We start from the raw sequence: 14,718 nt of genomic DNA on the forward strand, positions 1-14,718 counted from the left end.
AGTCTTGACTTCATAGGTAACGCTTCTAGTTCTATGGTCCATGTAACTGTACATAAACAACGTTTAAGATCAAAAGTGTACTATTTACATTGCAACTGGCAGCAGATTCAATATTAGATGTGACCTGAGATAAGCTGTACTGTTTTTACAACGTGCAGATAGCTTTTTGCATCACTCATTTTCATCATCATATGCTGTATTGGCACATTTTGCCGTTCTACAGGCAATCTTTCCCTCTCCTGTGAGGTTTTAGCTTGCTCTTTAAAGTGTAAGACAGGTCAGTTAATCTTCTCAGCAATGCATTGGAGAGAAGTGAATTCACTGCTGTATTAGCATACACCATGACTACACCTGGGAGGCTTTGCTGTACAACAGATCAAATACTAAATGTACATCTTAAATGTGTCAGAAATTAGCAGCAAGTTAAAACACAGGTGACCATTTTAAAAGAGGCACATTCCCATCACTGTACCTGACAGGGAATTTATTTTGCTGTAGCAGAAAAGTAATTAACATCCACTGTGCGAGAATTCTATTACTAGCAGCTATTCTGCCATGCAAAGTGCAGGATGCGGAAATGTTACAAGCTGTCAAGCAGAAAGACATACTGCATTTTAAACCAAACTTTCATTTCTTTTCTCACTTCCTGTTATCCTCAATGAAACTACAAATTGATGGCATATATATACTTGTGCTTAAAATAAAATATAGCGAACATTCAGAGATTTCTAAAGCTTCTCCTGAGCTAAAACACACATTTCTATTTAATTTTATGTGGGGGTAGGGATGAAATAACTATCTCTCTTTTTCATGAAAGGCAGTCTGCCATGTACCAGAGTGACATTCAACCATGAACAGTTTCACTGCAGCCATCTATAAGAAAATGTCACTGAGTCCTCCCTTGGCAATCAATTATGAACATTTTCACTGCTTCCTCTCATTTAAAGACAGAATGAAAAATTATCCTCCATTATTTGTCTGTTGCTGAAAGTTCAAATGAAAAATTTCAGGCCAATATGCTTTCTGAGCACGGATAACATCATATAATCTGTTCCTTGGTAAGTTAACTAAAATTGCACCAACCTGCAATGATGCTCTCTTAAATGCCAGATGAACATGGTGCTGGCTAGAAACTACAGAGGCTGTTAATTTTTCTAAACTACAGGCTTTGCCTTGGAGTGACAGCTGTGCAAATGAAGATTTTTTGGTCCTTTTTTCATTTCTGTACTTTTTTATATATTAATTCCCAGGAACTGAGCACTGCTGGCAAGACTGACATTTGCTGCCCATCTTTAATCATCCTTGAGAAGTTGGTAGAGACCTGTCTTCTTGAACCGTTGCAAATCTTTATGGGGAGAATAATCCCATAATACAGTAAAGTAGAGAGTTCATTGTTTTAAATCTGCTGACAATAAAGGATGAGCAATATATTTCTAAGTCAGGATGATGGGGTCACATGCCAGAGAACTAGAAACTGCTAGTATCCCCACACGCCTGTAGCCTTTGTCAACTCAGGTGGTAGAATTTGTATGTTTTGAAGGTTTTATAAAAGAAATTGGCACGTTTTTAGAATATACCTTGAACGTAGTGCATATTCTTAATGCGACAGTGATGGAGAGACTGAATGTTAAGGTGATAGATAGGATACAAATTACTGCTTCTTTCCACATTTTATGTCAAAGGCATGGCTGATGGAAATGATGGCTTTTGTAATGTATTGTGTGGGTATTCATAGCATCAGAGTGTGTATGACATCAGGACATGGAAAAGTAAAAATGGAAGTCTGGTGAATAAACGTAGTTGTTCACTCTACAGCGGTGTCCGAGTCACGTCAATATTACATGATGTCAGAAGAAATCGCGAAAAAAAAGGAAGAGAAGACATGTAAAAGATGTCACAGTTACAGCCAGCGTCAAGTTTAAGCCTACAAGGTGATCTTGGTGAGAACTGGAAAATAGGGATCCAGAAATCTGAGCTGCTTTGCACCGCTAGCGGCGTAGCTGAAAAGACGGAGAAAGTGCAAAGTGTTACGTTTCTGCATGTGGCGGGAGAAGAGGCAATAAAGGTTTGCAACACGTTTGAATTCCAAGATGATGAGCAAGATAAAATTGAAGTGTTGAAGAAAAATTTTCAAGATTACTGCGAACCGAGAAAAAACTTACCCTACATCTAACACAGATTTTTCACGAGGGCTCAAAGACCAATACAGACCATAGACACCTCATGTAACAGATCTGAAGAGCAAGGCAAAAGACTGTGAGTTCAGACAACTGCATGACTCTTTAATACGTGACAGGATTGTATTCGGCATATAAAATGATCAGGTGAGAGGCAGGCTATTGAGAGAGGTGGATCTTACATTAGAAAAGGCGATTGATGTTTGCCGTGCCAGCGAGATCACGTCAAGTCAGGTTAAAGTGCTCAATGAAGAGATTGAAGTGCACAAAATAAAAACTGTGAAAACTAACAAGGGTAGGACAAAGCCAGCTCCACAGGATGATCAAAAGGAAGTTAACTGCAACAGATGTGGTTATAAACATGGATACAGAAAATGTCCAGCCTTTGGTCAGACATGCAAGTTATGCCAGAAAAGAAATCACTTTGCAAAGATGTGCAAATCGAAGGAGCACGCAAGGAAAATGCATGCTGTGGAGCAGAGTGAGGGCAACAGTGACGTGTTCATTGGCACAGTTGAAGTGGAACAGGAGGTATGCATCAAGAATATTGACAATGCAGAGATAGAGGATGAAGATGATTGGACTCAAGATCTGATAATAAACAGGAGGAATGTGACATTTAAGCTTGACACTGGGGCAAAGTGCAATGTAATGTCAGCAGAAACATTCAACTCACTGGACATCAGAAGAAGACTGAGAAAATCCACCTGCAAGCTTGTTGCATATTTCGGCTGCAAGACAGCACCATTGCGCAAAAAACCACTCACCTGTGTGTACAAAGGACAACAATACAAGGTCGAGTTTGAAATAGTACAGCAACATGTTCTAGCGATACTGGGCAAAGCAACATGCACAAAGCTAGGCCTGGTGAAGCGAATCTATGGTGTTGAACAAGAAAATGACATTCTTAAAGACTTTGATGATTTGTTTTCTGGATTAGGATATTTACCAGGGAAACATCATATCCAGATTGATCCAACTATTGCACCAGTCGTGCATGCCCCGAGAAAGATTCCAGTAGCTCTCAGGTATCAAGTAGTGGAGGAGCTACACAGAATGGAACAGATGGGAGTCATAACAAGACAAATAGAACCGACCGACTAGGTGAATAGTATGGTGATAGTGGTCACAGAAAAAAAGACAAGGATTTGCATGGATCCACAAGATCTCAACCAAGCCTTCAAAAGAGAGCACTATCCGCTGCTCACATTTGAAGAGGTTGTCTCCCGCATGCCTAATGCAAAATACTTTTCAGTATTAGATGCAAGTCAAGGTTTCTGGCAGATCAAGCTGGATGAAGAAAGTTCCAAATTATGCATTTTCAACACGCCCATAGGGAGATATCGTTTCCTGCGTCTACCCTTTGGGATTTCTTCTGCATCAGAGGTATTCCAGAGATCCGTGGCACAAATGATTGAAGACCTGGATGGTGTGGTCAACATCACTGATGATTTGCTGATATGGGGTGACACAATTGAGGAACATGATCAGAGACTGAGGAAGCTCCTGGAGAGAGCACATGAGTACAACCTAAAACTGAACAGAAGTAAATGTAAGATCAGAACTACAGAGATCAAATACATAGGTCATGCACTCAGCGCTGATGGGCTAAAACCAGATGATGAAAAGCTCAGAGCTGTGGTACAGATAGCACCACCCAAAGACAAGCAAGAATTACTGAGGTTCATGGGCATGATACTGTATCTTGCCAAATTCATTCCCAACTTATCAGAGATCAGCACTCCACTCCGAAAGGTACTAGAGAGCAACACTGAATGGCATTGGGAAGACGAACAGAAGAAAAGTTTTGACACATTGAAGCAGTTGGTTACTAATGCACCAGCACTCAAGTTCTATGATGTCAATAAACCGGTGACGATGTCTGTGGCTGCAAGTTCGGAGGGAACAGGAGCCATTATACTGCAGGATGGGAGGCCTGTGGCGTGTGGATCAGGAGCACTTATGGGCTGTCAATGCCGATATGCTCAAATAGAGTAGGAATTACTTGCCATAGTTTATGGGTGTGAGAAGTTCCACCAATATGTATATGGCAAAGAAATCCAGGTTGAGAGTGATCACAAACCACTTGAGAGCGTCTTCAAAAAGCCACTCCCCCAAGCTCTTATGAGGCTGCAAAGGATGCTCCTCAGGCTACAGAGGTACACCCTCACAGTCACCTATAAGCCAGGAAAAGAACTGCACATCGCTGATGCTTTGAGCCGTGCTTACCTCAAAGAGCAAAAGAAAGAGTTGCCAGGAAGAGAGCTGGAGGTCAACTGGGTTACACCTCAGCAACCCATCTCTGAAGAGAAGTTGAACATGTTCAGGAAAGCAACTGCAGATGATCCTGAATGCAAATGCTAAGAGACATTACAATGAATGAATGGCCAACAGAAAGAAAAGATGTTCCAAAGGAAATGCAGAAATATTGGACATTTAAAGAGGAAATCAGCTATGCATCAGGACTAACGTTCAGAACAGCAAAAGCCATCGTACCAAACCAAATGAGACAGGAAATGCTCAACAGAATTCATGAGTCACACCTGGGGATAGTGAAAAGTAAAGAAAGAGCAAGGAATATTCTCTATTGGCCAGGCGTGTCAACTCAGATAGAAGACATTGTGTCTCAGTGTGCTGTCTGTAATGAAAACAAAAACAGCAATCCAAGAGAGCCTCTGCTTCCCTACCCACTACCAGGAAGACCATGGGAGAAGATTGGCACAGATCTCTTTCACTACAATGGTGCAGAATGTCTGCTTTGTGTGGACTACTATTCAAAATATCCGGAGATCACCAAGTTAAGTGACACGTCCAGTTGAGGTGTCATTACCACAATGAAGTCGACATTCGCAAGACATGATATTCCAGATATTGTCGTTAGTGACAATAGTCCACAATATGCCAATGGTGAGTTCAGAGGGTTCTCAGAAAGCTGGGAATTTCAACATGTTACTTCCAGTCCAGGGCACGCTCAGTCTAATGGGCAAGCAGAGAGAATTGCACAAACTGTCTAGAACATGCTCAAGAAGGCACATAGCAGCGACGGTGACCCTTACATTGCTCTGCTTGAGGGTGTGGGGTTCTCTCCTGCGCAGCTGTTGATGGGACGTTGTCTGAAGTCCAAACTGCCAACATCCACATCTCTACTGACTCCTGAAGGTAATGCTCAAGTACATGACAAGCAAATAAAACAAAAGAGCTACTATGACAGACATACAAGACGGTTGCCAGATCTGCATACAGGTGAAAATGTCAGAATACAGAGAAGAGACACTTGGCAACCAGCTGTGGTTGTGAACAGAAATCAGCAACCAAGATCCTTCATAGTTTGCACGCCGGATGGAAGAGACTACAGGAGGAACAGGAAGCATCTGCTGAAGACAGGCGAGAGGGAGTTTCCACGTACAGATGCACAGGACATTTCCACATACACAGACATGGAAACAAACGACACCAAGAGTGATGCAGACCGCACGGACACAGAGGTCACTCGAGAGACTGACACTGATGAAGGACAAGGACAGTCGCAGTTGTATCACACACGGTCTGGGAGACAAGTCAAACTTCCAGCTAGATACAGAGACTAGACATACATACAGTCTCACACAGTTCGAGGCAAAGTCACACATGTCATAAGTTTCAAGATGTGAAATAAAAGGTTTATTACTCTATGTTAGTAAAAGAAAATACACTGCTGTTAGTATTGTAAGATACAATGCAGAATACAGTACAAGAAGTTAGAATTTTTTTTACTTTATGTCATAGTTGTTGCACTGTAAGAAGGGCATACCTAGAGGCATTGTTTTGGTAATTCACAGTGTTGTAAAAAGAAAAAAAAGATTTTGAGAAGGGGGATGTAATGTATTGTGTGAGTATTTGTAGCGTCAGAGTGCGTATGACGTCAGGACGTGGAGAAGTAAAAATGCAAGTCTGGTGAATAAATGTGGTTGTTCAATCTACAGTGGTGTCCAAGTCAGATCAATATTACAGCTTTGTGGCCAAGTTTGCAGATTATACAAAGATAGGTGGAGGAAGAATGGAGTTTGCAGTAGGGCAAAGAAGTGGCAGATGGACTATAGTTCAAGGAAGCGTATGATTATGTACTTTGGTAGAAAGAATAAATGCATAGACGAATTTCTAAGTAGATAGAAAATTCAGAAATCAGAGGTGCAATGAGACTTGGGAATCCTTGCGCAGGATTCCCTAAAGGTTAACTTGCAGCTACAGTTGGTGGTAAGGAAGACAAATGCAATGTTAACATTTATTTCGAGATGATTAGAATGTACAGCAAAAGTAAGGATGTGATGCTGAGGCTTTATGAAGCTTTGGTCAAACCACACACGGAGTAATGTGAGCAATTCTAGGCTCCTTATCTGAGGAAGGACGCACTGGCTTTGGAGACGGTCCAGAGGAGGTTTGCAGGAATGATTCCAAGAACGAAGGGGTTAATGTATGAGAAGCATTTGATGGTCCTGGGCCTGTACTCACTGGGGTTTATGAGAATGAGGGAACATCTCATTGAATCCTACTGAATATTGAAAGGCCTCGACAGAGCAGATACGGAGATAATGTTTCCAATGGTGGGAGAGTCTAGGACCGGAGTGTACAGATTCAGAATAGAAGAACAGAGATTAGGAGGAATTTCTTTAGTCAGAGGGTGACAGATCTGTGGAATTTATTGCCATGGATGGCTGTGTGCCAAGTCAGGGTATATTGAAAGTGGAAGTTAATAGGCTCTTGAGTAGCGTGCCAAAGGCTAAGGGAAAAGGCAGGAGAATGGGGTTGAGATTGATGATAAATCAGGCAAGATGAAATGGTGGAGCAGACTCAATGGGCCAAATGGCCTAACTCTGCTCATGCCTTATGGTCTTATACTCTAAAAGGTTTGCTTTGTCTGAAACAGGGTGATGTTGGAGTTGCATTTATTCAGAGTGAGGCTCAATCAACTTCATATTTGTACCTTGTAAATAATAGGATGATTTGGGTGAATCAGAACATGAGGCAGAATTTCTGAACAAAGGTCGTAACAAGAGAAAGAGCCAGAACCCAAACTCAAACATCACTGAACAGATTACAGATGAATAAGCACTTTGACATTGATTAAGAGGATGGTAGTTGCCTGGATGTGATTTATCCTGCCTACTGAGCTCTTTTCCAGTTTATCAGGTTGAAGCCAGTGATGTAGTTGTGTTGTAAAATCTTGACTAATGGTCCAACCAGTCCTAAAGTTGCAAGTTTCCAGTCCTAAAGCTGGAATACTTCTGAAGCCCATACAAGTTGTCATCACTCAATAATACGTAAATAAAAATAAATTAAGAAAAGACTAATATGGTGGGTTTATCAGAACTAGGCTATTGTAGACTTTCCAAAGATGGTTGCAAATGCTTGCATTCAAATCTTGAGACCATCATCATTAATGATGGAGATACAAGAAACTTCAGGTGTTTGGAACCCGGACCAACAAGCAATCTGCCAGAGGAACTCAGGGGGCTCAGCAGCATCTGTGGAGTAAAGGAATTATTAATGTTTCCATTTGAAACCCTGCATTATGACATAGCGAGGATGATGATGATGATCTTAGTGTCTCTGTCTCCATTAATTTTCCACTGTTCATCGTGACTGGTTACATAGTACTTCAGAACTTTGATGTTGCCTGTGTTGATGCTGCATGCAAGTTTTTCATTGTATCTTCACCTCACTGCACTTGTTCAAGTAACAGAAAACTCAATTTGACTAGCCTCAACTTTGTCTATTAAACAGTTCTTTTTCTACTTAAAGTGCATGTTGTCATGTGTGGTAATCACATCAGGTTGGCATCTAACTTGAAGCTGTTCTTGGCATGCTTTTCTCTACACGGTCATTAGCTAGGGCTGCCTGCCTACCTTAATGGTGATGGCAGACTGTGTGTGTGTGTGGGGGGGTACCTGGCCATAAAATTGCAGGTCTGATGCAGTGCATTTTGGCTGCAGCTTGTGCTCCACAGCTCTTAATAGCATCTAGTTTTGAACTTCCGATTTAGTCTGAATCCATCCCATGGAGCACAATGATTGTGTGATTCAGCATGATGGAGGTTGTCCTCAGTTTGAAAATGGAACATTTTCTCTTCAAGGAAAGTGTGGTGAAAATTCTAATAAGCAGTCACAGGCAGATGCATCCATGAGTATGAGATGCAGTTAGATTCTCCCTTGCCTTTGTTCTTTCACCCCCCCTCCCCCACCCCCCACTATAGTTCTCAACTGGTTGCCTGTACCTTTCAGTATAGTTACCTTAGTTAACATTTCTGTGATTGAATCACTGTCAGTGTTGGACTTTGAAATAGAAGACCTGGTTTATGCCTCTTCTGTCCTCAAGTGCCGAGGACCAGAATGTGGATAATAGAGTTATTCACCAGAATGCTACTGAGTTCTGTCCCTGAGAACAGTCTGTAAACTGAGCTGACTGTAAGTCAGAAGTGAATAAAAGCAGTGTCTGAGAGGATGACAGAAATAGCTGTGATGGAAGAGTGGGTAGGCATAGGTACTGTGTCCACTGGTTTGTCTCTCTGCTTCTGTGTGTGAATGAGTGAATAGATCTGCTGAGCATTCCCAGCTCTGCTTGGCTTGACCCAGCCTCTAGTTTTTGTGGTTTGCAGGAAGGGAGTGATGGTAGGGAGAAAGTGGATGCGGAGATGCCCATTTTCATCTAGCAGAGGATGCATCACAATCCATCCCACTGGTCTCTTCATTCGAATGTCCATAAATAATGTGTTCATAACCCAAGGAGGGTCAATAGAGGTTGTGGGATACCATGTAAAAATAAGCTTGAAATATTTTATTATTGCTGTAAAAAGAACTGTACAAATCTTTTCAGCATGCTTTGATATAAGCAGAGAAACACATTTCTAAAAATTTTTGTGCCTGCGCCAGAACCTTCGTGGTGTCCCAGTTAAACTAACATCTTTCTTAGTCTTTATGCACACAAAGCAGGCATGAGAATTTTCAGAAGTGCTGTTCTCTTCTGAAAACTCCGCAAACATATCAAAATAGACACCATCTATGAACTCCTAAGAGACAGAAATGGGAGCCAATAGAATTTGAAGGTCAACTGAAGGGGTAGCCAATCAGGATGAGGCAAGCGAATGGGGCCCCAAATAAACATAAACGCTCTTAGAGAAACACCAACAACTGCACACTGAGGATGTCACCTCGACTGGTCTGCAAGCTAATTGCCAAGCTCAGCGATCACCGTAATACTAAATGCCTCAACCTGAGCTAACAATAGTCACCTCCAATTTGAGTTCCTTTCATCAGAAATGGAAATTCCTCTTAAGATGCTGAAAACATTTGGAAAGGGGAAAAAAGAATGGAAAACCAAAAATAAGGCAGACAGTGTGGCAGGGGAGCAGTTACATGACAAAAGGACAATAATTAAGGAAAAATGGGGTGGCACTACAACAAGACAATCTCAACTCACTGTAATTCACTTCACATCAAAACAGGTCTATTGCAAATGCTATCTACCTGACCCTATACTCATTTTTGGAACATCTGGACAGGAAAGGCTTACAGTCCATGTTCAATACTATAATTCCAAGCAATCTCAGTCTCCAACTCCAATACATGGAACTCAACATTTTTCTTTGCAATTGGATTCTTGACTTCCTGACCTTGTAATCAGCAAGGCTAGGCAGCAGTAAACTTGCCATGACTATTTCAATAGGTGCTCCACATGTTTGCATTCATTTCTCTGTCCACGCACAACTACATGGCCCAATTCTGCTCCCATACACAATTTTACACATGACACCACCCCCCATAATGGGCTGTATCTTCAATAATATTGTTGAAGTACAGGAAAGAGATAGGAGCCAAATGATATGGTGTCATGATAAATATGGAATAATAATAAATATCAGAGTACAGGAAGGAAATAGAGATCCTAAAGACATGGTGTCATGACAATAATCTTTCCCTCAATGTTAGTATAACAAAAGAGCTAGCCATTGACTTCAGGATATTGGTGTGGGGTGGGGGGGTAGGAGATGCACATTAACAAAGCCGAGTTCAAAAGATTTGAGAACTCAAGTTCCTAGGAGTGAACATCACCACTAATCTGTCCATGTCACAGCCAAGAAAGCTCAGCAGCGCTTCACTTCCTCGGGAGGCTAGGGACATTTGGCATGTGCCCTTTGACTCTCACCAATCTTTACCAATACATCACAGAAAGCATCCTATCCAGGTGCAGTCACAGAGTGGCATGGACCTGCCCTGCCTGAGATTTCACGAATTTGCAGAGAGTAGTGGATACAACTTAGCACATTATGGAAAATAGCCTGCCTTCTCTGTAGTCTGTTCACACTTCTCATTGCCTTGGTGAAACGGCCAGCATAATCCAAGACCCCACTCACCCTAGACGTTCTCTCCTCTTCCCCCACCATTGGGCAGAGGATACCAAAGCCTGAAAGCATGTATCACCAGGCTCTAGGACAGCTTCCATCCTGCTGCAATAAGACAAGTAAACAGTTCCATAGTCCGGTAAAATGGACTCTCGACTTCACAGTCCACCTTGTTACTGCTTTGAAGCTTATTGTCTGCCTGTACTTCCCTGTAACCTGTATCACTTCATCCTGCATTCTGTGATTGTTTTAACTTATACTAGTTCAATGCACTGTTGTAACGGTGTGCAAGACAAGAGTTTCACTGTACCTCAGTACATGGGCGCCACGGTAGCGTAGCAGTTAGTGTGACGCTATTACAGCTTGAGGTATCGGAGTTCAGGGTTCAAGTCTGACGTCATCTGTAAGGAGTTTGCACATCCTCCCCGAGGAATGCATGGTTTTGCTCTGGGTGCTCCAGGTTCCTCCCACAGTCCAAAGTCATACTGTTTAGTAGGTTAGTGATGAGGCTGGGGTTAAATTGGGGGTTGTGAGTGGTGCAGCTTGAAGGGTAGAAGGGCCTATTCCATGCTGTATCTCAATAATAAATAAATAAATTACCATGACAATAATGAACCTAATAAACCAATTTACCAGTTTATAAGAAATGTAAGAACATTTACCAGTTCACTAGAAAAGAATGCAAGTTACGTTTTGATGCACATATGTGACAGAATCATAACCCAAAATTTTGAAATTGTTACTGAGACCACAAGGCTTCAAAGAGCTTAAGTGGAAGTTGAGGTAATTTTCCTCAGGATTATGCAGAATACTTTTGGAACTGTGTGAGGAAGAGCCTGAGGCCAGAGGTCAGAAGCCGAATGTACTGAAGAGTACATATGAAAAAGCAGCCACTAATGTGGATAAAATTCAAGTAAGAAACATCAGTGAGGTAAACAATAGAGGAGAAGCAAGCAATCACATTTCATTTTCTCGTATTGCATTTATATTTTTCCCCATGAAATCAGTCAACTTAAGCAATTCTTTTTTAATTTTGCTCCCATTTGTCTGTTCTGTGATCATTTATAACATTTGATTCGAAACATGAAGTTAAAAGACACAACTCTTCTTGCTTTACTTTGCCTTCAGTTCTGTTATTATCTAAACTATGGCCCTCAGTTCTTTACCTTGGTTTGTATGTGGAAAAAGACGTGGTATAAGAATAATTGATTCAGAATCATGTGAGCCAGTTCAGAACCAAGCTGAAGGGTACTTCAGTAATTAACAAAAAGAATGTTTTTAGCATTTGTATTTTAATCTTCTTCAACATCAGTCTCTGAGCACTCACTCATTTTATTATCTGGCACAAGGATAAAATGTTCAAAACCAACTCCTTGAAATGTCAAGTATGAGATGACAAGCATTTAATGAATCTTCATTTTTATTTAAATACTTTGAACCTTTGATTTTAAAAGTTTAAGAGTATGAATAAAAGTTGCAAAACAATATAGATAACTTGTCAATAATGTGATGAAATACTTTAAAAAAATCAACACTGAAATTTCTAGAAGTACTCAGCCGGTCAGTCACTGTGGAAAGAGAAACAGACAATGTTTCATGTTGAAGATCATAGCATTAAATGGGCCCTTCAGCTCAATGGTCAATGTTGACTAAGATTCCTGTCTAAGCTAGTTTTGCCCAAATCCCTCTAAACACTCCTATCCATATACCTTTCCAAGTAACCTTTAAATGCTGTTATTATACCTGCTTCAACAACTTCCACATAAACACTAACCTTTGTTCTAAAAAAAAATCTCCTTAGGTTCCTATTAAATATTTGTCCTTCACCTTAAACCTAAGCCCTCTACCTCTTGACTCCTGAACAAAAGATTAAATGCATTTACCCTATTTATGTACATTATGATTTTATGCAGCTCTGTAAGATCACACCTCAGCCTCCTATGTTCAAAGAATAAAGTCCTAGCCTACTCACCCTCTCTATTCAGTCTATTGAATCTTGGCAGCATTGTGAATCTTTTCTGTACTCTTTCCAGCTTAATGGCATCTTTCCTATAGCAAGCTGACTAAAACTGAACACAAACTGCAGATGAGGCCTCCTTGAAGTCTTTTACAATTGCAAAATAACATTACAGCTTCTATATTCAGTGACGTGACTGAAGTAGGCTAGCCTGTTAAAAAACCTCTCACCACCTTGTTGACTGTTGACATTACCTTCAGAGAACCACCTACTTGTATTCCTAGGTCCCTCTATTCTACATTCACCAGGGCCCTATCATTCATTGTGAAAATTCTACCCTGATCTGTTTTCCCAAAATGCAACAATTAGCACTTATCTGAAATAAACACCATTTACTATTCCTCAGCCCATTTATCCAGCTGATCAAGATCTGTCTGTAATTCCTGATATCTATCTTCAAAATCTATGATACCACTTACTTCAATGCCATCTGCAAACTTACTAAACACGCATACAAGGGATATTTCCAGTGAAATGCTGGAACATAAATTTTGTTTCTATTTTCACAGAAGTTGTCTGAACTGCTTAGTGTTTCCAACATTTTTGTTTTTAATTCTGATTTCCAGCATCTGTAGTTTTTGGAGTTTTATTGAAATAAAATACTTGCCCATTTTAGGATGTACCTGATTTTTATCACATTACAGCATCATTTACAGGAAGATATCCATTCTATTATGCTACACGCTAACAAGTGCTGAAAAAATTCCTCGCATCTTATTTTCTCATAGCTAGATGCCTGCTTCCTTTAGTTACAGATTTTCTCAACAGTGTGAACTGTTCACTCTTTACAGTACTGTTTACCCTTCTTACAACATCCTTTAATCTTAATCCCAAATTCTCGAATCCAATCCATTTACTGGATCGAAATCACTCATCCCTGTTACCACTCCAGTAAATTTCTTCTTGACAAACTTCTTGAAAACTAGTGTCCACTTTTAAATTCTGGGAGGAACCTGAATGTTGATTTATAAAGACTCAGTTTACAGCTCTTCCTCTTGTAACCTCTGCCTCTAGTTACAAATTCCGTGTGTTTTTGAACAGACATATTAAAATATGGTCTGTTCTATAATTTCATTCATTCCCATTTCTTAATGAGGAATCCCATCGACACCCAGTCCTGCTATTACATTTTTCATGAAGGTACAGAGCACAAAAATACTATTATATAAATCCACTGCAATCCAGTTAGGAGCCAATTTGATGTTAATCTCAATTTGTTGGTTATAGAGTGATGGCACCATAGGATCCCTGCCCCTGTTACTTTTTTTTTGGTTAGGTGTAGGAGTGATAGAAATATTCTCTCAGCATCCTCAAGGAAACTTCCCCTAACTCCAGTAACCAATCTCACACATCACTGCCATTTTCAACATGCAGTTTCAGACCTACAAAGTCCTAGTTATAAGAGATCTCCCACTCCCAGTTCTTGATATGCTCCTCCACATCATCCCCAATATCTGACATTACCCTCTCCTCCAAGTTACTATCAAATGACCTTAAATTTCCTGGAAGAGACTTCTAGTCCTCAGCCATGCAGAGTTTCCATTTGCCCAAATGCTGGGCAAGAGATGAAGTACTAGGATGTAAATACTAGAACGTTACTAGTGTGTGGTTTCCATGTTTATCTGAACCTCTGCAATTTCAGCTTTACAGAGTTCCTCAGTCGATTTCAATCCTTTATGCCCCCTCCCCAAACTTTACTACAGATTTAGTGGCCTTGATTTTGGAAAGTTGGTGGCAGGCGTGACAGTATTTACAACATTTGAAGAGAAACAGTGGAAGAAGTTCAAAAGAGTAATAGTATTAATAGATTAGAAAAGACAAGGAAGGTGGTGAGTGATTAGTGATTGTGCAGTAAAACTGTACAGGACAAGCAAGATCGTTGTCTACACAAGAATATCTTTAAATGAATCTCAAGGACAAGTCAGAGCAGGTTATTATAACGCATATAATTCACTGATAAAGAAACATCAGAATTTTTTTTGTGCAGACTCAATATTGAATTTCACATCAATGGCCTTGAGTGTTCATGGGAACTTCTGTACTTTTGTTGGATGTTTGTCGGAAATCCTGTTTGCAGCTTCAGATAAGCTTCTTAACACACTTGTAAAGAATTTCACTGTGACAAAATCAGAGCCTTGTATTGCAAAAGA

The sequence above is a fragment of the Mobula birostris genome, chromosome 3 (genome assembly GCF_030028105.1).
Source record: "Mobula birostris isolate sMobBir1 chromosome 3, sMobBir1.hap1, whole genome shotgun sequence".
NCBI lineage: Eukaryota > Metazoa > Chordata > Chondrichthyes > Myliobatiformes > Myliobatidae > Mobula > Mobula birostris.